The sequence below is a fragment of the Haemaphysalis longicornis genome, unplaced genomic scaffold, assembly GCF_048455015.1.
Source record: "Haemaphysalis longicornis isolate Haplotype H1 unplaced genomic scaffold, Haemaphysalis longicornis Haplotype H1 scaffold_15, whole genome shotgun sequence".
NCBI lineage: Eukaryota > Metazoa > Arthropoda > Arachnida > Ixodida > Ixodidae > Haemaphysalis > Haemaphysalis longicornis.
The window spans coordinates 3,478,312-3,506,095 of record NW_027526257.1 but is presented as its reverse complement, the minus strand read 5'-3'; positions in this window follow the sequence as shown (position 1 = coordinate 3,506,095).

Here is a 27,784-nt window from a genome sequence, read left to right as displayed (position 1 = left end):
TGATTTGGTTCAAAAGTTATAACCACAATTCTAATATCTGATGACTGTTCTGCAACATAAACAATTCTGGGGCAGTCACAACGACTGATAACGCACCGAATATCAGCAGGGGATATTTAAACTTTTCTGGTATTCTTTGGCATGATACATAAAAGAATATTCAAAGATGTATTTTGGGGCTTCCAGTTTCTAAGCATTGCTTTAAATTTTTGTTAGGGGGATGCAAGAGCCGACAAACGTCCCTGTTGCTCAATTTACGCGTGCTTTATGTTCCAGCTGTGAATGGTATCGTGTCCTTCATTTCTGTAGGTAATATTATTAGTAGAAAAAGTAAAACCATCGGCTCGCGTTATCAGGTCCAGGCTGAAAAGATGACAGCAGCGAAAGTTTTATGACAGTCGCTACACAGTGAATGCTAGTGAAGACCGCGTGGAGGTGAAGGTATTGGAGAGTCCTGCAAAGCTTGAGAAGTTGGAGAACAATTGTGAGGTGCCGCTGTGAGAACCTTTGCTGCAAAGTAAAATGATTACAGCTATGTGGGCCCTGTCATCTAAAGCGCTTAGTTGGACGAGTTGGTTTCTATCTAAGGAGTGCATCGTACTAGCGAACATTAGGACAGGTGTTTCAGTCTTCTCTTTAGTTTTGCCCCGAGAGTAATGTTCGCTTGTATGATGCGTCCCTATGAAATGGTTCTGCACAACTGGGGTGAATTGCCCATGACGTTCACATGAGCGTACTCATCCCACTTTTTGGTATATATTAGGCTGTGTGACGCTTAAACGAAGGCAACAGAAGCACAGCAGATATTTTGAGTTAGGCCGGCATCAAACGTCGCCACCACACTCCCGTAGCATGTTGTACCAGTGACCCCTACCGCGTGAAGAAGGATTAGCGGTGGTGAATGGGTGACAAAACACATCTCCGCAAAAAAAAGAATAGCTAGGGCCTTAAAAGGGCCCTAGCTATTAACCAGATGATTTTTAACATTCAAGGGCAAGATCATCTTTTCTCTACAGCGATGAACAATTTATGTTTTTTGTAGTTCGTTCTTGCCCACATAGTCGTAACTTCAAAATGAAGGATTATATTTAAATGAAACTCCGCAGGCACGTTCCTTTATTCGTGCACTGTGCACTGAACTAGCATTTTGGAAAGCGAATGGTAAGTTTTGTTGTAATAATCACTTATATCAAAGAATACAGAGATAAATGACACATTTTTTTCTTTTCGTTGGAATGTTTAGTATAACTTAATCCCTAAATATCTAATGCCGAAGATCCTAGTTAGTTTTACGGCACAGTTAGCTACCTCTACGCCACAAATGTTGCAATTCCTGCAAACCACTCAACAGTTACAAAATTTCCTGTAAGAGGCAAGTTTGGGGTGTTTTTTATCAAAAACAGCAATCAAGAAAATTATTTTTGCTGATTTTAAATTTTGCATGTCATCAAATACCGTTCTTTAAAAAGGTAATGTGAAATAAAAACACCCCATTTTAAATTTAGGAAGTTTTGAATAAGATAGCAGCATACGCTACGGCGAAAGCTCATAAGTAACAGTTAAAGGTACCCTTGAACCGCTCCGGGGTATATACGACCGGAACATAAAACCCACAAGAGATCACAGGCTAACTAAATCATGCAATCGGTTTGAATTCGTGAAATATTTATTCGAAGAATCTAACACTACTTGGTTATGCATATAACGCAATGTTTACAATTCTCGGTTAAAGTGGTAGTACATCGCTTACTATGTAATATGATGAAACAAGTTGGATATATGAAGATTTAAAAATCCAAAGGCTAACGATTAATTAATGGTTAGTAGTACGCAGTAAGAAGGTGGAAATAGGGCTTGTCAAAATGATTACGATAAATTAGGGTGGATATGTGAATTAAAATATTAGTGTTGATTATGGCGCAGTTCAGGTAGAACATTGTGTGAGATTAGTATGAATAAGTATGAAGCTTTGTATAGGGTAGATATAGATGAATTTAGCGAGGATAAATTATTGTGGCTGCTCTCTGTGCACGACCTTGTTATAACGGGAAATAAAAGCAATAAAACAGAATGCCACCACCTTCAAAGCACAGAAGCATACAAGACACCACAAAACATTCGTACAATGAAAGTATGCCACACCTGATATGCGTGATATATGAGAAAGTTTTCGGTGCCCCTTATCTGAGACCACGGTTTCTGCCCTGGGGTGGTATAATCAGCATGCTAACCTTTGGTCGTGATACCAGGGCCATGGCAAGAGCCAGCCGTCGCCTCATTCCCCGAGAAAGTGAACGGGGAAACACCTGCGCCTGGTCTGTCAATCTCACAGTGTCTAGGATACTCCGGACGCTCTCTTTGACATCAGCTGTCCCTGCGATCTGTAACAAAAATCAGTGTAGTATCAAAAGTTATCAGCCAGAACAGCAAAAATATTATTTACACCTCACAGAAATACTTTGGGAAGAACCCACCTGAGTTGAATTACTTTCGAACTCTTTGTGCGAAATCCCCCTGTAGATTTGTGCTGCTGAAATTTGCGTCTTTTCGTGCTTGTAATTTGGCTAGTGTCGAAGTTATGTTTATTTTTAGTGCGGGTTAATACAAACACTAGCTATAGAGCGTAAACCGCGCTCTCACGTCGCATTGCAATGTTGCAGTTGAAATACCCCTGTTTATTGGCCTCGGGCCAGCCACGCTGCTTCAATTGTTCCGAAACAGAAAGACATGCGCCAGTAACGCCAAACGACTTAGGGAAACAAACTTCAATTGGTTGAAAGAACAACTAAACGAGGACTATTCGTTCCAAGATTCAACTGAAAATAAAAGACGGGGACCAAATGTTTTTTTAACACACACTTAACTTGCAAAAGTAACGTTGCAAAAAATAGCCAACACTTAAAATAAACCCTCCTTTTTCGAAAAGGTATTGTTTTCGCGGTGTGTTGCGCTACTTTCCGATCTGCTTTCTCTGCTATAGATCACACATCGAGAAGGTATGAATACGCGTGTCGCTGTGCAACGTCAAATGCCTCTTCGAGTATTTCGAGTACCGCGCAATAGTGTCCGCGTGTAACCGGTAACCTTACAATTCTGCGATATATACTCGCCGACAGAGTGCACCGATTTGAGCAACTTTATTGAAAAAGGCAAATTTATGTTCTTTGTTTTAGAGAGTCCGCCTGTATGGACCATTTCACCGGAAATTTCTTTACGTATATACTTGAGAACAGGTCCCTATACTGCTTTTAGAAGGAAGCTATTGTAAGGTGTGTTGATAAACTTTTAGCACATAAGTGACCAAATCTCAGTGAGTCGTGATTTCGTGCGTGCGCCTTTGTGGGCGCAACGGTCCACTCAGTCGCAGACTCCAGAGCTCCACGTGCCATAAAAGCACAACACTTTCATGTGCGTCAGTTTGTTTGCCTGGTTTTGGGCCTTCTGCTCCATCGCCTCAATTCAAACTTGCTTTAACTCAAAAGGTTCTCTAAGATTTGTTAGTCTCCGGCTGGCGTCAGCCATGTTTGCGCTCGCATCACATTTTTTGTCGTTGTTACAATCGCTTGCATCTTTAGCTCCATTAGATCCCTTTCTTCCGAGGTTTGAGGTTAATTTTAAGTGACGGGGTTGCTGAAGCGCCATGCGTGTCTAGTTTTATCTCCCTTCTCAAGGCAGTGGTAGTTGTCCAAGGGAATGTATATAAAACCAGGAAGGCTGGAAAAAGAAGTGAGAGGAAACCTGTCGCCAGAATAACCCATTTGATTGGTTTACCGGAGGATAGGACTAAACGTAACGTCACATTGTGGTAAAAATTACGTCTCCCTTCATGTTCTCCGCTAATCCACCTTTTGCAAAGTAGTGTGGCTGTTTGTTTCACTTGTGAATGTTAGGAAAAATAAACAAGTTACAATGTATGCACAACACAAAAAAGATTTCCGAATTTACGTCGTTGGTACATAAAATACCGTTACGGTACCTTTACATTGCTTTCAAACGGCAGACGCTTAACAGATCAGCACTCTGTAAATATATTAATTTGGTTTGTTTTGCATTTTTTCAGAACCCACTTTTTACCCCCGACGAGCATAAACTTGAATGCGATGATTAAAAGCACTTTTTTAATAAAAATTTCCAAGTAACCAACACCACCAAGGTTGCCTATTTCCGAAATGCTAAAGTTCATTTATCTGGTCTCAAACTGCTCCTTAATTGATAGCAATTGCTACGCACAAGCTCCCCAGAAGTCTTGGCCATTACATTGCTTTGTTAATTGAATATAAAAAAATTCTCATGAAGGTGTACTCTATAGACATTTAGTACAACTGCTGGTCTTACCCTGGAAGCTAAAGTTGACATTAGTAATTTCCTGTACCACAAAATATCAAAAATAATTTTGCAAAACAATGTAAACCAAAATTTCCAAGCTTTACTCTCAAACACCAGAAGACTAAAGAGTACCATGCGTTGTTTAATTTCAATGTGTGACGAAACAATTTGGGCACCTTAGAAAAATATTTCTGGTGTTCCTCAACAGTGAGATCATCGAAGAAGACATTGTTCTCTTGGCAAATGTTGATATATTTCCGGATCAGGCTCGGCTGGGTGACCACACTAAAATTTCCAACGCGGGCGTAGCCACTTGTCGGTGCAGTGATTCCTGCGAAAGAAACACGAAATTAATATTACGGAAGTTAGTTAAAGCAGACCAAAATACTGAAACAATAAGTTTTGTATTCAATTTATTCAGAAAAGGTCATTTTGACAGAATGTCTGTATTATAAACAACTCCACTATATCGCTAATGTGTTTTAATATAACAAAACGCGACGTTTTATTAACTTTTCGTGGGAGAAGACGTCTTAAAATTACAAGTTGCACGTGGTTTGGCTGCCCAATCGCAAAATACTGCGAGTTAACAACATGTTTTTTTATTTTCTTTTTTTAAATAAACTATCTACCTTTCGGACCCGAGCAGGAGATGTCCGTATAACAAATAGATATGCCACATACAGACAGGCCTGGACTCAATTTAGGACGAAAGAAAAAGCAATTTTAATTGAAGTGCTGTGTTAGAAAGCAAGACATGACAGATTGAGATCTACAGTGATGTAGATAATGAACTTGCGAAAACGTGAAAAACTGATTTAGATGCAAAACCAGTTCATTGTAAGCCCAATTTTTGTAATGTACTGCACATGTCTGATCTACATCAGCACTAAAATATTTCAAACAATGAACCTCTTAATTTTCTCAGACAAAGGATTCTTTTTCTGTACATGCCTATTGGTCATACGTTATAGCCCATAAGCTATAGAAAATGCAATGATTATCGGAAGAACAGTTTCGGTGACTGTTGTGGTGGTTTTTGGGCATTTCTGGTGTCTTGCTTCGGTAAATGCTTGCGGAATACCTCAAATGTTGTATATAATCCATTCCCTCCATTTTGCATTCTCCAAGAAATGCAAGAGCACATAAATTAAATTTTGGTAATTCTTCCATCTTAACCAAGATACCTAAATTAGTGTATTCTCCGCAAAGTGCTGGCCCTGTAATAGGTGGAGTAAATTGAAACATAATCAAAACTTCGCATTCGCGGAATTTTGCAACAAAATTTTAGTATCAACTCGAGATCATCTTTGGGAGTTGTATCGCCCGTCTCATCAGTCGCGCGTAGCTTGAAGTGGGGGAGGCACAGGAGAATAGCCCAATTTTTTGGGGGCAAAGAACATTTTCTTCTCCTCTCCTACAAGTGACGAATATATAACGTTTTCAATTAGGGTAACATATAAAGGGGGCTCCCAAATATTTGTAAAAAATTGTTGTAATAATATCGAAGTCTAGTATTATGGTAAAACATTACGTTCTGTATTTCTTGTTTCATACATTTTAGATACATTTTGCTGGAGTTTAGTGTCAATACTCACTGCGAATATTATATTTGATTTTTTTTCGGCGCACTTTTTGATATACAGTTCGATGCAGTGTGATGTACACTGCACAGCATCTCCGAAAAGCCTTCTTTCAAATTCGGTCTGATGCTCTTGGAAATGTCGTTGATATACGGCAGGAATAAACTAGGTACCAAGACTGATCTTTGCACTACGCCCATGAGAAAGTCCAGGCAGTTAAGAGCGTACTCCTCTTGAATGAACCAAATTCGTTACAGTTTTTTAGATGGGGTCTAACCCTGGTAATAATAAAATGTTCAATACAAATTCCGGGTATTTCTATTACCACCTCAGGGTAGCGAACGAAGTGAAACACCGATGCTACTCTATAAATAGCGTGTCATTTTTCCTATTGCAGACAGCGCATGTGGAGCATGGTTGGTTATCTCTGATGGTCCCGCTGGAGTTGACAAAAACGAATTAAATTATGTGCAATCGTAGGATAGGTGTGCAATCGTAGGGTAGGTTATTAGATCTATACGCGCCACAATAGCTTGAAAAACAATGTACTCTAAAATATGCGAGCAGGTATGTTAAAGTGACCGGGCGTTAATTGCTAGCTTCCAGATTACAACCGGATTGCTGTATTGGAATTACGTTTGCAATGCGCCAGTTAGTAGCGATTGTATTTGTATCCCCAAAAGTATTATATATTTATACATATATAGGCTTCCGCAGATATTAGAGTTAAGGAGGGTATTTTAACTATTGTTGCGCATGGACACTTCTCGACGTGAAGTGTGCACAGTAGGCTCTGAACGTGTTTAAATTAATTTGTAATGCTTGTATAGCGTGGCAAACATTCAACAAAAGATGAAGGCACAAAAGAGCGAAAAAGTTATTTTATCATTTATTTCGGCTCGCTATGCGAAACTTTAACTAAGTTATTTTATCGTTTATTTCGGCTCGCTATGCGAAACTTTAACTCCAGGATGTACGCTGCAAAACACCGGAATGTTGAGCAGAGAAGTCACGACAGGACATTTTTTTGGCTCAGAATGCATTCATGATGGTAGCGTGTCAGCATATAGATTAGGGTTGTTCGTATTTGGGTAAGATCCGATTTTACACGATTCTTACATAGCGAACACGTTTCATTCAATCGGGTGAATGCTTTCTCCCGAAGCGGACATTTTTCAACTTAGCGATCTGCATAATCGGGCGCTGACATTACTCCGTTCACAACCGGTACATGCTCTAAGCAAGCTGCACAAACACAGCTTCCTAGCTGGTTTAGAATTTGCATGGCTGTGGCGCTCGCTACCTCATGCTGGCAAATACAGCATTGACGTTGTTGTGCCCAGGTAAAAGAATCCGTGTTGCCGAGAGGTGTTTCCACAAGTGACGATACGTTCAGCAATCGCACTGGTCTCGCTTCCAGACCGCCATGTTCCGGAAGCAGATGTTAATATATGTAAACAAGAATAAGAGAAAAATTGACGACTGCCTTTTTGTGAATGAAATGTTTCATTTCTTAGAAGGTATCGATGACCTGTATTATCATCATTTCTCATTCATTTCTGAACAAATTCCAATCGTCTGAGAGCATTATCTAGAAAATCCAGATGCCCCTCGATAAGCAGCCGAAAATGACCGAATAAAGTAAGGAAGCTTACGATTTCATACAAGGAAACTATGTCTTTTACCAAGTACATCTGTAGACTTAACCTGAAAAAAATCGAATTTCAGAATCGTTTTACAGTTGACCAGATTTCTCCAGGAATATCAGTTCCAAAAATGCCACCCTATTTTTACCCCTCCCATTTTAAATATTATGAAATCCGATAACAAATCACCCTACACGTAGTCAAGTCTCATTGGTAGAAATTTTATCGTTCGATGGGTTGATATAACATGCTAGATGCTTCGTAATTCCGCCCTTGCGCAACCATATATATGTCCTTTAGTTGTGTAAATTCTTTCATGGTCCACGAATATTATGGATAGACATATTATCTCTAAAAAATGACCAGAGTTCATTTACGTTCGTCATTGTTCCGTCCACAGGTGAAGAGGGTTTCAAAGGCGTCGTGATGGCCGCCTCACCAGTAACACAGTATCTCAATAAACATTATCTGTATTTCTTTGTTTTTTTTAGTGAAGGGTACAGCAGAGAGGTGAATATTTTTTGTCCCTAAGCGCAATCTGCGACACTGGACATGCGGTGTTCTAGAGAGCCGCTCCGGCACATGTGGTCCAGCAGTGATAACCAGAAGTACACAACACGTCTTCAACAAGATAGTAGTCGGGAAAATAAAAGAAAACATACGACTGTTATTATTACGCACTCGGCTTTCTGCGGTGATTGCTGTGTATTTCAGACTAGTTTATTCCTTTTAAATTGAAATAATCGCAAAAAATTGCCTTCAAAGAATTATTTGTACCTTGCGCAATAAAGTCACAATTTCTTTGTGTTCAGGGGAAGAGTTTCATGTCAGATACATTGATTTAAAGAATATATTTTTGTCATAAAAAATACTTCAACAAATACTTCGTGTTTGATAATGGCTTTACATGGGAATATCTGCACTTCTTTTTAATAGCTATCGCTACTCCACCAAACCTTGTTGTTCTTCATTTGCGGAATAGTTTGAATTACGACAGCACAAATTCATGTTGAACTAATCATATGTGCAACCACATTTCGTTATTGACTAAAATATGCATCCTCGCACTCAGCGTTGGGATTTTGAGAACAGCCACAGCTTGTTTGAAACACTGCTTCCGATAATTCATCCAAACCCCCGAAACCCCCATCGATCTGTCTGAATTCCTTCTAAGGATCGGTCAACGCCGGCTTGCTTTTGGCTTGAAACTGCAGTAAACACCATTCTGGAGAGGAAGGTAGAGATAACTGTCTCGAACTCTTGAAGGACCACAACAGTACCGTCTGTGTTAAACCCAACAACTGTACTTTTGCAGTTGAAACAATGAAATGGATTTAAAATGATTCTAATTTTATGCGTATGCTGTCCCGTGTATATGTCGGTACCATATAACTTCTTTGGTCAATGTATTACAAATTCAATAACTATGAACCTTGATTTTTATTGTCGTTCACGAGAACGGAATTTTCCCATGAAGCATTGGAAGCCAAATACGTGAAGCCCTTGGCTTCCGAGAAGACAACATAAAACACGGGGTAAAATTACCTGCACGGTGATTGTACAAACAAACCGTTTTCCTTGTTATTTTTCTCAAATAAGAATATCTGAGACATGCTGCTTCGTTAGGGTTCATGGAGAAATAATTAGGTCAGGTCACATTACAGAAACGCCTAGCGTCTTGAAAACTGTCATTAGATTGTGAGTTTTAATTCCTGGTGCATTAGTAGTGGATCTTCGGTTTCCAAGAAAGTACGAAATTTCACAGCGAAGCTGTATTTGTTCAGGATGCAGAAGATCGTCTCCGACTCCAGACCGATGGAGATAAGAATTGCATAAGACTTTAGCCACCTTTCAACAACCACTCAACTTTCGAATATCTTAAATATTGCGCTACACATTCAGATAATGAAAAACAAAAGTACCTACGGCCTTCATATTTTAATACAAGACGTTTATATTTTTCTTCAGCTATATCTTCACAGAAATAAATTTCTCTGGCGTGTAGCCGAGTCTAAGGGGATCTGTGGGAGCGTGATCTCTGTAAGAGCGCCTTCCCGCGTTGGACGTGTGCAGTGAAAGATGTCCGTCTAGGAGATGGTACGATCACCCAAATTTTATTGAAGCTATCCTGAAAGCAACTAAAAGACAGGCAGCCTCTCAGTCTTTTTTATGCCGAGTATCAAACCTCTAGCAATGACCTAGTTCACAGTGAACTTATATATATTGTTTATTTCCGTCTATTGCGAGCACATGGCTCTCTACAGAAGGAGTATGGTTACGAAAGATAGCTGCAGCCATACCGAAGCTATCCGGAAGGGAATTACACCACAATTAATTTCGCAAAGACGACTGTAATACTACGGTGAGCCTAATATACTTGTCTAAACTGCATAGGTAACAGCGAAGTTGGTAAATACCGTGAAACCCCCCCCTGCTGCGAATACATGAGCATCCATGGCAGAGATGAGAACAGTGTCATGTTTGTCTGCAGTAATAAAACTCTGGGCCTTCCAAGTTTATTTTTACTAAACAAAAAGTATGCATATTCACACGCAGGTTCAATTACAACAAAACAAACGCTCTTGGTTTCTTGGTCGCTGGAACTTCGCCTCTGTCAAAGTATACTGTTTCTCACGTTAAGGCCCGGTACCACATATCTGGTGGTCTTTCTTCTTTACAAAAACTAACAGAAGGGCATTAAGTTTTGTGTTGGTTTTAACTGCTTTACGTCCGGGTCTTTGCAACCCAAGTTATTCCCCCGAACACTCTTCAAAGGAATAAAAACACTGCCACACTTTGCAGAATGCTCTCAACATTTTAGAGATCTTACACATCTTCTATAAATAACTATCATAATATACAACCTGCGAGAATATTCATAAGTGTGGTCTTTCCAGCACCGTTGTGTCCTAGAAGCACCGTACACGTGCCTTCATATATCGTGAAGTCTGTTTCGTCGAGGACTTTTTTCTGGCCGTACACCTACGAAGAAAAAATACTCAATTATTCGCGCTTCTCAGACTTGGAAGTTCTTGCATTGTTATTCCTGCAAATACCACCATCTGCTTGTAATATCGAATTTAACATTCAACGTCTTGATATTACCTCGCTACAGAATAACTTGGAACATCCTACAAAACTAGTTAGAAGTAATTATTTTTCAAAATGGTAAAGGTGTTCGAAATACCGCCTTCGTAATAAATAGAATATTGAAGAAACTCTTACATGCGAAAAGTTGTAGAATGGAGACATTTTCCTGAAAAAAGGCTCAACAGGCTGTGGTATCACTAAATAAATGTTCATTAGAAGTCAACTAAGCAATGACGCTGCTTGTATAGTGTATAATAAATTGTGCTTGGTCGTTCGTTGGGTCATTTGAGAAAAGTGGCGATAACAAACTAAATCTAAACTGTTCTTTGGGTATCTATCACCCGATACATCGAAACGATTGGGTGAGAAAAGCGTTCTGCCATCTGCAAAGGCACAGTCAAGTTTCGGCAGATTTCATTGTACAATGCGCATCAAGCTCCTCTAGGGAAACCTTGTGTATGGCTCCGGTGCATGCTGGCGACATCTACTGGTGGCTGCTGGGGTGGAGATAGCTTGCCACTGCGTTTTGGCGGCTGTGGTACAGGGTAAGCCTGGTGGGTGTTTAGCGTGGTCCACCGTAATTTGTAGATGTTACCACCCACCAGGGGCGCTTGCCTTCAACAGAGCCAACAATAAGCGAGGACAGGTCATAGAGACCCGTCGTTTGACGTTGTGCAGTACCGCCGCAAACCGTTACGTAATCGCACATGACGACTTGCACGAAAATTCGAACTTTTTCACATAGCAAGCGGGAATACGCCAAAAGAGTAGTCTGCAGCACTTCCGGCTCAACGTTTTGTGTGATTACGTAAGTGCCTGCACTGCTAATGCATCGAGTCCAACAACGGGCGTATCTCGAATGCCACCACTTACAGCTGGGTCTGCGGAAGAAAAGTGCCACTCGCGGGTCGCCGCGTCTAAAAATTAGAATTCTACCTCTAGTGGCACGACGATCCGCCCCAGCCTGTCCGAGACTACGCGGGCGGTCAAATGTCAATCTCTCTCCAACCAAGCTGCTCTGATTAGATATCGCCCCCATGCTCTGGAGCTGTGGGCTGTTTTGCCCTAGACAAGCCGGTCTCGCACTGTACGTTTACACAAGGGAGATATATATCTACTTGCTTTGAGCTGGCAATGGTGGGTCATGCTTCGCAATTCGCAGGATTTTATATTGCCTCTGTTTAGTCTCACACCTTCTTGTCATCTGCTTCCTACGTTATCGGTGATTGTATTTAATGTAGTGAGTGTGTTTGCGTTTCCCATACTTTGCCACAAACGTGTCAGCGTATCTCTGAATTTCTCACACTTCTCTCTTAAGGTATGTTGCCACTTTTAAATGACTTTATTTTAGAATACCCCTTTTATTTGTTAGACTTAGCGACACCGAAACATTCCAAATTTTTTTGAAGAATGGATGATGTTCTTATCTGGGTCAGTTAAGTGGTTATAGACAAAATTCCGAATTCTGGGGAATGGTTCTCAAACCGCAACTAAAGTGGTGCTGTAACAAGCTGGTTACGCAGATGATATCAGTAGCATACATTGAAAATTAGCTTGCATCTTTTCGTCTGATAGGTATGAGATGATTGAAAGACGATTTGGGAGTGTTCATGTCTCCAAACATTTCCCTAAATTTCTGTAAGAGGGATGCGTGATTTTACACGCCAGCCTGTTAACTTTGCGCGCGATTTATGCTGCCTCTGTGAATGCTATCGAGGTCGTTACTTTTATAAGTATCCTTCTTAGTGAAAACAAAATACCCTAGGCGGAACGTTTTAATAAGAGGCGTACTCAAGTTAAGGCTAAAAAGGTGACGGAAGCGAAACATTGCTGACAATTTGTGCATAGTGAATGCTCCAACCGAAGATCATATGGACGTGAAGGTATAGGAGAGTGATGCAAAGCTTGAGAACATGGAGAAAAATTGTGTGAGTGCCGCTGCGACACCTATAGTATAAGCAAAGTAATTTTATATAGCTAAGTAGGATATAGCAAAGTAATGGTAATGGAACTATGGCAAAGTAATACTTATATGGCTGTGTGGACCATTGATTTATTAATTACTCAAATGTCCCATTCGGACATTACATTAGAGGTGTGCACGACAAGGCACTTTGAAGAACGGTAACAAAAGCGTGACAGCAACGGACGATGTACAGTATTGATGGCGGCACTTCTATATTAGGGGTGGGTATGATGCAGTACTAGAAAGTAGCGTTACACCGACGTAGTAACAGCAACACAATGGGTACACTAATTACGGCTGTACTTCAATGGCGTGCTTGAAACGGGATTGGTCAATGACGGGAGCAACTACAACAGGTACGTCATTCTAGACTCGGGATGGACGTTGAGAAATGAATGTTGGAGGATATTAGTATCGGCACGTTCCGGATACACGGTGTTGGTGTGACTAGTACGGGAAATGCGGTGGGGTGTCGTATGTACTCATTTTTAGGTTGCGATGGAAGAATTTGGGGTAAAAACACAGTCGAACACAGTCGAGAATGAAGTGTTGGAAGGTAAAGTTCTGCTTTTAACGCTGACACCCTTGAATGGTGTGAATAATCCGATAGAATTGATAAGCGTGTTTTGGACAGATTCTATGGGGTTAATCAAATACGTTTGGTGAGGATCAAAGATACCATTTTCATATTATAGTTTACACAGCACGAAAGTTACGTACGCGAGTAATCTTATTCAGGGAGGCGTTAGACGGAGATTACTCCGTAGGTAGGCAAGAGCACTGTTAGCAAAGTTCTTTATGTGGTTAATGTGACAGGACCAGCGTACGTCTTCGGATATCTGGACACCTAAGTATTTCACCCAGTCAGCAGAGCCAATAGCAATGTTGTTAATTGCTATTAGTCTTCAGGTAATTGCGGCGGCGGTGGAAAAAACAGGCGCAGTTTTTTTTGACATTTAAGGACTTTAGCCAGTTATTGCTCCAATCCTGCACGAGAAATAATTTGTCTTATCGTGCGGGTATGTCACAGCTACTCCCAAATTCAATCACACACAGCTATGTCACAGCTTTCCAAATTCAATGACACTAGGAGAGAGACCATGGGAAATACTGAAGTCGGTGGCTTTATGCTTACTGCTACGTGGCAGTATGCCGTCCTTCTCTTTAAATTGGGCGAAGTTAACTAATATTTGTCGGCTCTTTCCTGCGCAGATTGTGCCTATGCGATGGCCCTTTCAATGTTTGATGGATTTGATTGTAGGGTTTAATGCGCAGACGCAACGCAGGCGGTAATGTGGGTCGTTGTGGAGGGCTCCGCAATAATTTTGACAACCTGGGGATCTTTACGTACACCGAAATCTCGTACACACGGGCGTTTTTGATTTTTGCCTCCATCAAAAAGGCGGTCGCCGCGGCCGGCAATCGAACCCGCAATCTCGTGCTCAGCAGCGCAACGCCTTAGTGCCTTTAAATGTCTGGGGTTTGAGTGGTAGTTTCAAGGAGGTGGTCGCAGTGCTCAATTACGCTTTTTCGTCTGTTACCATGATTGGTTTGAGCAGCCTGGTGCTCATAAAATACCAGTTTTTTGCGCTTTAATCGGTCCTCTACGTCAATGATTCTAACTGTCATCGGTTTTATATGATGAGCATTGTTATCAGCATCCGACTGCAGTCCCGTCAGTAGCAGCCTCAGAGTCTCTAAGGAAGCGTGGTCTGACTCGATCTTATGCAGCCGTTCCTTCATCTCTCTGTAGGTATTATCGTGCTCCACCAACGTTGTTTGAATCGCTCTGAGTTGCTCTAACATAGCTGACTGCTCAGATTGCAATTCTTTAAGCACCTTGAGCCTTTGCAATGAAACGTCGGCGGAGTCAGAAGAGTTGGAACAGTCGGGTCCAGCGTTTGTCTCAATATTGCCAGCTAACAAACGAAGCTGCACTAGTGCGTTTGTACAGTCATAAACAAAAGTGCAAAACCAATTTCGGCTCTGTAGCACAACTAGCGCAAGGTAACTAGTTTGCTTTGCATAAAACAATACCGGTTTGTTACCTGCACAAAAAAGAAGCGAGCAAGATAAGATTGGTTCATTGCGGTGCTCCCGAGCGCACTGAGCCCCGTGAAGATCCGGGCGGGCTTTATGTCCAGCTTGAACGCTTGCACTGTGCAAGACATCCTGTCTTTCAGACAGGTGCGGAATGAGCAAGATGTCACCAGGTATTACCAGGGACGTTAAGCTGGCTGCGCAGACCTCGATAGGCGTGGCTTTTGGGTGTCTGTAGCTGTCGCTTCGTCTGCTTTCTATTCCGAAAGTCGGCCCGTGAACGACACACCAACAGTGTCGACCACGGTGGGGCAAGCGACGCGGTTCTGGGCGGTTCTGAGAGCTGTAGACACCAAGATTCGGAGAACTGCACCAAAAAGAAGCGAGGAAGATCAGCTCGTTCCATCGCTGCGCTGCAGAGCCCACTGTGCGCTGTGACGATCCGGGCGGGATTTGTGTCCAGGTTGAACGCATGCGCTGTGCAGGACGTCCCGACTACCAGGTAGGTGCGAATACGCCTATATGTCCCCAGATATTGCCAGGGAAGTGGAGCTGACTGGTTAGAGCAGGATAGGCGTGGCTTTTGGATGGCTGCAGCTGCCGCTTCGTCTGCTTTCTATGCGGAAGTCGGCCTGTGATCGGCACACCCACAGTGTCGACCGCGGTGGGCACCAAAGTCGCAAGAACTGCACCAAAAATAAGCAAAGAAGATTAGCTCGGTCTATTGCGGTGCTGCCTAGCCCACTCATCTGTTTTCGTAGAACTGGGATTGGTTGCCCAAGACGTCCACGTAAGCCTGCTCATCCTACTTTGTGGTATATAATATGACGTCAAACGCTTCAAGGATGGCAACAGAAGTACAGCAGATATTTTGAGGGAAGCAGGCATCTGAGGGATCCACACGACACTCCCGTAGCATCTTGTACAAGTAATCAGTACTGAGTGAACAAGTGTAATCACCAATGAATGCGTAAGACAAAACATCTCCACAAGGATAAGCCGGCACAAAAAAATGCTAAAATAACTCCTGGCAGCTAAGGAGAACAAACTGCAGCTATGAACGAGGTAGGTTTTATTTTCCATGAAACGATGTCTGTCTGGTTCCTACACGATAAAACAACTTTATTCTTGTTTTCTCAAAACATGATGTTTTGCATTTCGCTCTTGTGCAAAAAAGTGTAACTTTAAATTTAACAATTCTTTTTTCAATGAAACTTCCCAGGCTCATTTATTTATTACTAGACATCGCAATTAAGAATACGTTTAAAAACAGATGGGAAGTTTTGATGTGATCACGGTTCACATCAAGGAATGCACACTAAAACTACATATTTTTATTTTCGTTGAAATTTTCAATATAATTCGAAAATAACGGATCGCAAACATCTTAGTTACGCAGCACACTTCGTTGTATAGATCTGTGCCTCATAACGTGCTATTCATGCAACCTATTCAATAGTGATGGACATTCCCGTCACAGCTAAGTTTGGGGCATTTTGAATCAATAACAAGCATCGATAAATATTTTCACCAGTTTTAGCTTTTAAACGTGATAACCCACGGTACTTTCTAAGGTCCATGTGAAATTAGAATTTTCCAAAAAATTTGAAAAAGGTGACAGCATACCTTAATGAAAGTAACTCTTTATCCTATTGTATGGTTTACATTGTTGTGTGAAAGGTTTTCACCACATTTATTTTCTTTTGCTGAAGTATACCAAAGGTCTTCATTAAAATACTGCATAGGCAAAGTTTCTCTAGATGCACAAATTACGGGTATGTGTTCTTTGGTTTACGCTTCATTAATGGGTGTGCGATGTTGTAAAAATTCATGATGTTCTTCGTCATGCAAATACTCAGCGTAGTATGTAAGATAAGTGCAAATTTTCACCGCTGTGTAGGTAGAATTGACTGCAGATCATGTACATTGCTTTGATAATAAAGCTACTATCGAGATTGAATTACGTTATTGGTGTTTCTTGCCACATGCTTCGGTTGCAAAGAACGGTGTAGAAAACGTAGTTTGTAATAAGCTTCTCTGTGGCGTGAGATTACGGACACCCGCAATTGCTAATTCACCTAAAAATGACGTTAGTACATTTACCAGACCAGACCAGACGGTTACTGACAAGAAGTGGAGGTATGTCGAGGTGACGACAAACAACATAAATGTTGGCCCTACGACGTCGACAAAAGGGATCACGATGATTGCCACGGAATTATTCAATGTACATACTTTAATCACGCTTGCTTTACATTGCCGTCCAAAACGTCTTTGCACTCTTCAGGTTCGGCTGCTGTTTTTCTTCTGCGATCCGCCGTTTCTGTTGCAAGAAGACAGTTTACCCTACCCCTGCTGTTTCTCCTGCCATGCAACACTAGTTCAAGCTGCGGCAATGTATCTTTAATGTAGATCAACACTGATATTTTTCTTCGATATATGATAGAATTTTCATTTTACTAAACTTTTCGTGAAGCCTGCATTGTGAAACCACTTCAAAGGCTAGTGTGGCTGGAAAGAGGAATATATCACCTACATTTTAGCGCGCTGCTTTGCCCATAGGCTGATCAAAACGTTTTGGAAACGGAATGGTTTTTCCGTACTCATACAAATCGGCCAGTTTACGAGCACCAATAAAAATTTGAACAAGTTTCATCCAAAATATTTTTTGCCGTTTTGGGCAACCGTTCGCATCATATGACAGGTTATTCATACGCTCCTTACCTTTACTAATTTGGACGTCACCACCAGAGGTTTAAGATGTGAAGACATCTCCTCGTAAGGACAAGAATGATTTGGTTCTAACTCCAATGCTTTCTTCTCATCAGCAGGTCTAGGATTCCAGTAGCTTGGCTGCAAAAAAGACGATCGTAACAAGCAAGCTTGTAATGTTAAGGGTTGGTTCTCAATGTTTCGCAAATTACGTTACCTCGCACTGTGTACATATATATATATATACACGCAGTGCAAGAATTCAGTTTCACATGCGAATACGTTCCGCCGTCAGTGTTTTAACAATACCACGTAGAAGTCCTCGTATTATGAACTGCAGTAAAAGCGTGTGATAACGATTTTGCCCTAATCGTACGCCCGCACCCATGCACCCGTCTGTGCGTGCGTGCGCGCGTGTGTGCTTCTGTGTGGCCAGGGCCCATAGATTTAAATAAACTACCTGCGTCAGTTTTCTTCGACGGATATGTGTGTCCGCGCCTATGTGCGTGTGCGTTTGCGTAAAAGCATGCGTGAGTGCCGGCGGGCATGTGTGTCTTTGTGTGTGCGTGCATGCGTGCACATGGTGATATCTCCTGGGTTTACCCAATCGGGATCTTGCGAATGCCGGAGACTTGAGAAACAGGCCAACATCAGTTATCCGCAATCAATCACGGTCGTGTCACTTAATTACTCACTGAAAATACTTGATGCTTACCAAAAGGAAGAAGTACGGGACCTGGCGGTTTGTGGCCAACCATGGCAGCACATTACACAAGTACCAAGTGAAGAAGCCAAAGACAGCACACGCGAGTAGCATTGCCACCCAAATCTCCAGAATTGCTATGTTATCCTTGTGTAGGAACCGCCTAACGGCCAAACCCCATCCAGCTCGACCTGCAGGGAGAAAAATGGAAATACTGTTGTCCAAGTGAAAGTAAAAACTGCTTCTAAACGTTTGGTTTAAAACGCCAGGCCTAGTTGAAGGAGTTACTTCCCTCTAAAGGAAAATGTGACGTTTAATTACTCGGAGTCACCCATTCCAAAGCATAGCTCTTTTGTAGAAATGCTGCATTGTTTGTTTATTCCTTCTTGCATTCTTTTTCCGCCCCCTGCGCACACGCCTGGAAATCTGCCACCAGCCGCTTCCCCCCCCCCCCCCCCGGATGCCCTCACCGCAGTCCTAATCGGACCGCTGTCGCTGCCGTCGCACCAAGCTGCTCGGCATTCAAAAGTGACGTAGTCTGCGTGCTGGCCACACTGTAGGGAGCGATCTGAGGCTGCGAAGCTGCCGTGTTTCGCCGCTAAAAATCACCCTGCCTTGTCACAGATAAAGACCAATGCCTTTGTTTATAGCCTGGATGGTCACTTGCTAACGCTGCCTCGGATCGCTCCTTGTGGTATGGCACGTACTGTTGCCTCCTTAGCTAAAGATTTTGAAGAGTTTAAGAATTCTATGAAAAAACAACTCCGTTGTCTTACTGATGAGCTGAATGCTTTAAAAGCGGTCACTGTGTGCGATCCAGCTGATTTGAAAAAGCTACAAGGTGATTTTTATGAACTCAAAAAATCAGTTGAATGCATGAGCGACGCACTTGATGCAGCTAAAGCCGAACATTCGAACCTGGTTGGGAAGAACCATGAACTAATTGAAAAAAAAAATGAAGCTCTCGAACGCAAGTTTCCTCAACTCGAGCACGACTCAGGCGCGAACAACCTTGAAATCAGAGGTGTTCCAGCTACTAAAGATGAGGATTGCCACGGGATATTAGACCTGCTCGGAAAGAGATCGAGTGCCCGCTGAGGAAAGAGGACATTGACACGGCCCACAGAGTACCAACCCGAAATGCGAATGAAATGAATATTGTTGTTAGGTTCTGCTCCCGTAACAAGCGATCAGGATTTCTCGCCAAAGCCCGCAAGACCCGCCAAACTACAACTTGTCTCGGATTACCTGTAACACAGCAGAAGCCAGTTTACGTCAATGAGCATCTAACGGTGGAAAACAAGCTTCTTTTTTCTAAGGCACTTGCTCTAAAAAGGCAGTATGACCGGCTTTATCTGTGGACCGAAAATAGCGTCATCAAGGCAAGGAAGTCTACCGTGGGCCGTGTTTTTCGCGTCATTCGCGAAAATGACCTCAATGTCTTTTCGTCATAACCCTTAATCAGTCAACTCTCTTGCCTCCTTCATGTCTTATCTTAGTCCTAAAGAAGCTGAATCAAATTTAACTTGCGCTAACGGATTTTTTGCTGTCCACTTTAATGCTCGCAGCTTACGTAAAATCAATGAAGATATCGCGGCTTTTCTTCCATCCTTAAAGGGGCACTGACACAAAAATTTTGCATCTTGTTTTTTTTGTTGCGATAAGTAGCTAGTGACCTACTTATAACCTGTAGAAACCTCATTTGCTTCAGCGTGCGACGGTTGTTTAATTATAGGCATTTTCAATGCGGCCAGTCGCAGTTTCGGTTTCAGCGAGTGCCGCGAAACGATGGATTTTGTGGATTTTGTGTGAACAAAGCTGACCACGTGACCGTCGGAGGGATATCACAGTTAACAGAGCAGAGCCGCCGTAGCACTGTCGAATCCGCATCGAAGGCAGTTTCTGCGAATGCCCTCCCGTACTGATCTCGTGAGGCGCCTAATTAAAAAGCGACCGTGGATGTGACGCAGGCGCTGCGAGTGCAAATGCTACCGCGGCTAACGAACGACGCGCGACGCTCGAGACGGTGGGTGGCAAGACGCGCGCTGGGAGCAGCCGGCCGGCCTGCCTACAGGTCCGCCTACAGATGTGTTCGGCTTAGCACTGCGGCGGATATTCGAGTGCCGCTCTCGTAAGCGGTGCAGATGACAATTTTTAATGCAACCCGCCATGGCATCATTAACTCCTTTCTCATGTAAGCCACCATGGTCGGGACTTGGGGACAATTTCGTGCAGCGGTAACAAGCTATCACTCGAGCTACCTGCGCCGGCGTGGGCCACTTCGCGGCCGTGGCCGCCGCCTGCACAGCGACCGTGCGGCTTGCTCAGTGGGCTTTTCGTGCCTCCGGCGAGTTTCCGCATCCAATGGTAATAAACAGTAATAGAAACAGAGTGCCTGGAATCGCTGTAGAACTTTGGTCGCGGCCAGCTGCCCGATGAGCTACGAAATCACGGCGCCTCCACCGCCAACAATCGGGTCGTTCGTTCTCGAGAGCAGAAGCTCCGCCCTCCGGCCCTCCGATTGGAGCGGCGAGCCGGCAGAGCGGAAGCGGCAAACACAAACTCGTGACGTGTTTGGATGTTGTTTATTTACACTTGCGCGTGGTCCTCTGCTGGCCGCTCGGTTGCGTTTCGCACACTTCAAAATTGATTTTAAATATGTTCTAGGCTGTATTCACCGCTGATATTTTGCAGATGATGTATATGTGTTCCCACCAATCTATCTCCGAAGTTATCTCGCCTTCAAAATTGTGTGTCAGTGCCCCTTTAAATCATTCATTCTCGGCAGTCTGCTTCTCCGAAACTTGGGCAGCCCGGCTGATAAGAATTTGTATGACATCCCAGGGTACTCTTGCGAATACGGTTACCGGTCTGACGCACCTTTTGGTGGCTCCGCTGTTTGTGTACGTAAAGATATTAGTTACCACAGACGTCCCGATCTGACCATTAATTTCGCAAATTGTGAGTGCGTATGGGTTGAACTTGATTCCATGTATTCACCTCGTAATGATAATAAAACTGTTTTGTGGTGTATTTATCGGTCCCCTTCTTCTGACATTCCACAATACTGCCGTGCTATCTCTATCATTCTTGATAAATAATCGTTCGAAAAAAAAAGACGTAGACATTTTAGGTGATTTAAATGTCAACCTTCTTGATTGTAGTAATTCTGGGACTTTGGAATACATAAGCTCTTTTTGTAGTTACGGACGAGAGTCATTGATTTCTGTTCCCACCCGCTGTCCTAGTCACGGCCCCCATACGTTACTGGACCACATTCTTTCAATTTCGCAAATTTCCCCTACTGTCGGTGTAATTCAAACGTTCCTTACACATCATTACCCGATATTTCTGTTTTTCAAGCTGTCAAATCATTCCATACGAAACCTTAAACCCAAACCCGTTTTTTTTAAAGAAACATTCAGTGACATTATTTCTAGTAGGGACTGGTCTCGGATTATTAGTTTATCTAACCCTTAAGACGCTCTGGATGAGTAATCGAACGTTGTGATTGTGGCAGTTATTGAAAGTACTACCCTCGGTTTTTTAAAAAGAAAATATGTTTTATCCCGTTACCCTTGGCTTACTGATTCTCTCCTGTGCTCATAACGTAAAAAGACAACTTGTATAAGAAATCTAAACGACAAACATTCAATAAAAGACTAAAAAATCGATAAAGAACATATTCTATTATACTTTGTTCAGTTCTAAAAAAGCAAAACGCATTTATTTGTAAAAACAAATTCAACAGGCTAACAACAACACAAAAAAGTGGCAGCTGCTCAATGATTTTCTGAACGCGGGGAACAATCCAAATAACGTGTTGTCCTTGTATTACAACAACTCTGCTATTACAGACTCTGCTGACATCTCGAATGCTTTTAGTGACGATTTTTCTAAAATCTCCTGCAACACTGATCCATCTCATGGTATCCGTCGTTATGAGGGATGCGCACAATCGTTCTTTCTTTGTCCAACCTGCGCTAGACAAATCGAATCGATCATTTCCTCGTTAAAAATACAGGTCCTGGCCTTGATGGCTTTTATTGCAAGCGCATTAAGTTGGTTGGCACGATTTTGTCACCAGTGCTCAGTCATATTTTAACCTGGTCTTTAAAACTTCCATTTTTCCTTCGCAATTAAACATTACAAAGGTTATTCCTATATTTAAAAAGGTGACCCTTCACTCCCTGAATATTACTGACCTATTGCAATTCTACCGTTTTTTGATAAATTTTTATAATATAAATTGAAGTTCGACTGACGAATTATTTTAACAAATTTAGTACCTTGTCCCCTTGTGAATTTAGCTTCAGGGAAGGACTGTCTACTGACCTTGCCATCGCTTGCTTCACTGATATCGTAAAGTCTGTGGTCGATTGGGGTGACATAGCTGGGGCTGTTTTCATCGACTTCAGCAAAACCTTCGACACCATTGATCATAACATTTTGTTGTTGAAATTGGAATCTTATGGTATTTCGGGACCCCCTTTATCACTCCTAAAGAATTTCTTGAGTAATAGATCCCAAGTCGCCTATGTTAATGACTCCAATTGTGACCCTTTTATTGTTAATAAAGGTTTTCCCCAAGGCTCCATCTTAGGCCCCTTGTAAGTCTTAGTTTTTATTATTGATCTCCCTTCTTGCCTTCATCACTCCAGTTGCTTTCTCTATGCAGATGATAGCATACTTTGATATGCAATTTGCAGAATGACCTGTTAGCCATCCAAGATTGGTGCTTTTGTAACCGGCTCGTTATTAATGTTAAGAAAACTGTTTTTTTTTCGTTTCACTCCCCTCAAAAGCACCTATTTCCCGTCCCTAATTTTTACATCAATTCAGATTGAATTCCGTCTACTGATCGAGTGTGGTTTCTTGGTATTACTGTGGATAGCCATTTCAAATTTCATTATCATGTAAATTCAATTTGTACAAAGGTTTCATATGGAATACGTGTCCTGCTCAGGGCTCGATCCTACTTTGATATAAAAACATTAGTAACTGTGTATTATGCGTTTATTCATAGCCATTTGAAATATTGTATATCGTCTTGGGGCAGCGAGTATTGTAATCATCTCTGGCCTCTTCAAAAACTCCCAAAACAAGTTTTAAAAATCATTACTTTTCTTCCCGTCTATCTTCTTCTACTCCTCTGTTCATTGAACTTACGATTATGCCCCTTCCCTGTCTTTACCAGCTAAATATTGGCATTTTGTTCTTCAAAGTATTGTGTTGTGGACTTGTGATATCTATTTTCCCTCCGAGCACTATCTCTAACACAAACTCCACTCGGTTATCCTCTCGCAACAACTTTCTACTTCCCAAAGTAAGAACTAACCTCGGTAAACAAACTAATTAGTTATCTTACTTGCACTTGTGGAATACCTTAAACCAGGACATTAAATCTTCTCATTGTGTCATACCCTAAAAAAAACTGAAACTCTATGAGTTGTCTTCATTACAGTTATGTGACGCGTTTTATTGTAGTTTTCTTACTTTTCTCACAGCTGATTTTTTCAATATTTGTTCAGTAAGGTTTTCTATTATCTTTAACATTGTTGTAATTGTAATTTTATACTCATTTTGTTAGTTTGTATAGGAGGTCCCGCTTGCGGTTTTCATAACCATGGAACCTCCTCCTGTATAGACTGTACCCATATCATGTTTGTTTATTAAAACTTATTTTCAATTCAAACAGGAAGGCTTGTTTCATTACATCTAGCGTGAAAATCGTTCATACATGGTCGGCGATTTTAAAACATGCATGCATAACGCTTTACGGTTTATGCGAAACGAGCTTTCAAGCACGTCGAGTCATAGGTCGTTGAAATAAAGCGGTTAAACAGATCCACCAACTGAAAGGCACAGAAGCCGCCCAATATGTTGTTTCGGTACGGGATAATGCAAAATACTCAATTTAAAAAGAAACCAACTATCCCTGTGTGAAAAATACATGAACCGGAGAACGCGAAGTTTCCAAACTTAATTTCAGAACCTAACGAACCAACCCAGAAGCGAGCCTCTGTTTCTTATCGGAACGGTTTACTGCACCGGGAGCGTGCTCTCATGTGCCTTCCTGATACGGGCATTCTATGGTTTTACGTAGTCTTCAACCATCCTCGTCGTTAGGCAGATCGTTGCACCAGTTTGTCGTCACTAAATCCAAACTGCTTCGATCATGCAAAAATGGCGCAGTCGTACAGTCGTAGAGACTTCGGCTTCAAACACCGATGGAACCATGTTCCATACGGCCATCGAAAGCGGTTTATTTTTCTTAATTTTAGCCACAATCATTATCAGCATAGTATGAGAAAACTGGCTTTTGCGCAGTTAAAAGGAACTAGGTTACGAAGGATATCATGTTCATGCCGTGTTGTCTGAGCGGATCTTGCTGCCACATTCTACAGTCTGATAAAGTTGTGCTGCATGTAAATACCTCAGAAAGTGACTAAGAACAATAGACAGTCGAACTAGTAAGACATCAAAGATCTAATCGGAAGGCCTGTGTTCTGTCCCACTCTGGACGCGAGTCTTTCCCTTTCTTTCCTGCATACATTAAAAATGTGACCTTCAGGATTTGTAGTAGAAAATCCGAACTATTCAAAATCTGCCTCGCTTGCGTTGTAGATTACCGGCCGCCCTTGGTGCTTTTCTTCGACCGACCCCTCATTCCTAACCAAATTATTCTGCAAATCATAACGAGGGCCGCTGTTCTGAAATCCCTAATGCCAAATGTCCAATAGGAGGCTTTCCCTCGGTAGCTCATGACAACCCGTAGACGCTCGAGTCACGGACTGGCGACTGAAGTGAATGTCCCCTTCTCGCCGTGTTGTCAGAGTGGCGCTCGCTACCACCTTGAAGCGTCCGAGACAGCTGTGCTAAATATTGCTCCACCCCTATATACACTTGCCTGAATGCCGATTATCACAATTACATTCAGCAGGTTAAGGATCGTCTAAAAGAATAGAAGGCGGACCAGTTAACGCTGAGCGGCCGTTGCTTCCCCTGGTGCGTCATCATCACTATTGTACATAAACCACGCTGCGTCGTCGCCCGTAACAATTTTTGTTGACTGTGCGGGGGACGTCGAGACGGAAGCCAAGGACTTGCGCCGAAGCCGACAGTTGGCTAGACTACCTCCGCCGCCTTCTCTCATAAACGAGAATTGCCAGGCTCAGCAACTGCCGCCTACTGCGAGCTTGATGTGTCACCGAGAGTCGCATCCGTTCGCTGGTGGAGCTGGAGACGACGTCGGCGACTGGCTCACGCATACCAAAGCGTGTGTCGATATAAACGGTGGGACGCCGCTCTAAGGTTAGCTAACGTAACCTTCTCCCTGAAGGGCACCGCGTCAGTATGTTTTGAAAAGCATGGAGAGACGCTAACGAGTTGGTACCACTTTGAAGAGCATATGAAGGCCCGTTTAGGCGATTTCGTTGCGAAGAAAAAGCGGGAACAGGAAAAATTTCTTCAGCGGGCCCAGATCATCGAGAGAGAGAGAGAGAGAGAGAGAGAGAGAGAGAGAGAGAGAGAGAGAGAGAGAGAGAGAGAGAGAGAGAGAGAGAGAAGGGGGCGGAAAGAGCGGGAGGGTAACCAGGTGTTGAGCCGGGTTTCCTACCCTGCACTAGGCGAATGACGTTCTCGGGTTAACAGAGAGGGCGGGAGAAGAGGAAGGATTAGGAGTGGGGAGGCGCACCCTCTAGTCCCATTTTGCGCCCCAGAGTCTTTCTTGCAAACTCGTTTCGCTCAGAAAACAAGGAATGGCTTTCGTCGGGTTCTGTGAACTCGATAGTGGAGATTGATGACCTCGGATAGTCTGTACCGTAAATGGTTGATTGTCCAATCACGCTCTTCTCCGAAGAGTATTCGGGGCAGCGACATTGCACATGCTCTATAGTCTCTTCCGACCCACAGGCGTTACATTTGGCGCTGGTGGCCATCCCGATGAGAAAGGAGTAGGCCACTCAAAACCACAGTATACAATGTAAAGTCGACTGGGGTCGAGACAACCCTACGGAAGACGGCGCTAAAGAAGGGGATCTTGTGCATAGAGATGGTCATTCAGAATTTCCAGTGTGTTTCATTGCTTCATGGTGATTCTGTCAGCAAAGGAGCTAAGCGACCTCACGGCAACGGTCCTTCAAAGCGGAAGCAGGATGGTGCTTTCGCTAGAGTGGCCTGTACGAGCAGCTTTATCCGCCAAAACGTTGCCGAGATTCCACAGTGATCTGGAGGCCACTGCAATGTTATGTCATGGCCGTTTGTGATGGATTGCTGGTATTTTTCTCTAATCTCTGTCACCAGTTGGTAGAGGGGGCCGTAGACGGAGGGCTGCACGTAGGCTTTGTCAAGTAGCCTTGGAGTCCGAGAAAATAGCCCAGATTAACGTAGTACCTCCGATAACGTGGTAAAGAGCCTCAAAAATGGCTGCGAGTTCTGTAGCTATAGAGGTGTTAATATGGGCCACACAGAATCCAGTTGTGGCAAAATCATATCCCCGGGGGAACGTGAACAACTTATATTAAAGGAAGTGTTGAATCTCTGCAGGATCGTAGAAATGCAGATGTCTGGTGAGGATAAAGTGGGCCGTTTGCTAAAGCATTGGAGTAGATGCCTACAACTTTCCATAGACCGGGGTAATTGAAACACGGCTTCACAATGCCAACCGGCATTGTCAGCATTTGAAAACCCTGAAGATACCCAACGCCACTACAAAATTTGGTAAAACCTTGTGTTATGGGCAGCCTTGTGTTATTGTGTGGCCATGACCGTCATTGCATCATGTACCAGTCCTTTACCCGGAGCCGCGCCTGCGCAACCAGTAACGTTCCTGGAAACGCGCCTCAACCAGGCCCTGCAATCGCCTGACCTTACCACTTTCTTGCCTTCAGGATCGCGCTTTCAGGAATGCCTGCCGGTGTTCGCCCCCCTCCGCACCCCCCCCCCCAGTTAGCATCGACGGCTGCATCAACTCGCGCCTATAACGGCAGCTGGTCCATCGGACGCCCCTTTATTGGGAATGGAAGCTTGGCGAAGGTGTACACGATGCTGACACACGTCTGTTATTTTGTACAGGTTACTTCACGTCTTTCCCTATATGATAAAAACGAGCAACATTTGTTTGCCGATTCTACCACGCCCACAAGTTTTCCTTGTGTCCCTTTGGGAAGTAGTTTTCGCGAGTATAATGCACCAATCCGTGAGCATTTACACCACGCAACTGGAAACGTGCGCACAAAGCCTTTCGAATTGGGCAAGGCGAGTGGCTAGAAGTATACCGTCAAGCACAATAAGCTGTAAATCAACAAAAAGCGCCTTTTGTGCTCTCCGGTAAGACAGAGTTTGTGAGCTACATAGACATGCGCAGATCCCATTAGAGGCTTCGTCCTCCACTACGCTTGCCGACGAACATACGCTTTCTTTCCTAACAAAGTGCACCGCTCGGTCACTTATCGTAACTACTCATTTTTATATTCTAACGTACAAAGTGATAAGAAACGCGATTATCGTTAATTTTACTCGACTGCGCCACTGATGTTGTATCTTGATTTTGAAGGTACGTTGCGCTTGCTGTAAACAAAAAGACTTGCACGGGAAAAACCTAGACTTTCACGAGAGGACGGAGAGGTGAAAGTCTAGGTTTTTTTTCACGTGCAAGTCTTTGTGTTCACAACCAGCGCAACGTACCTTCAAAATCATGTTACACCAACTAGCCCGA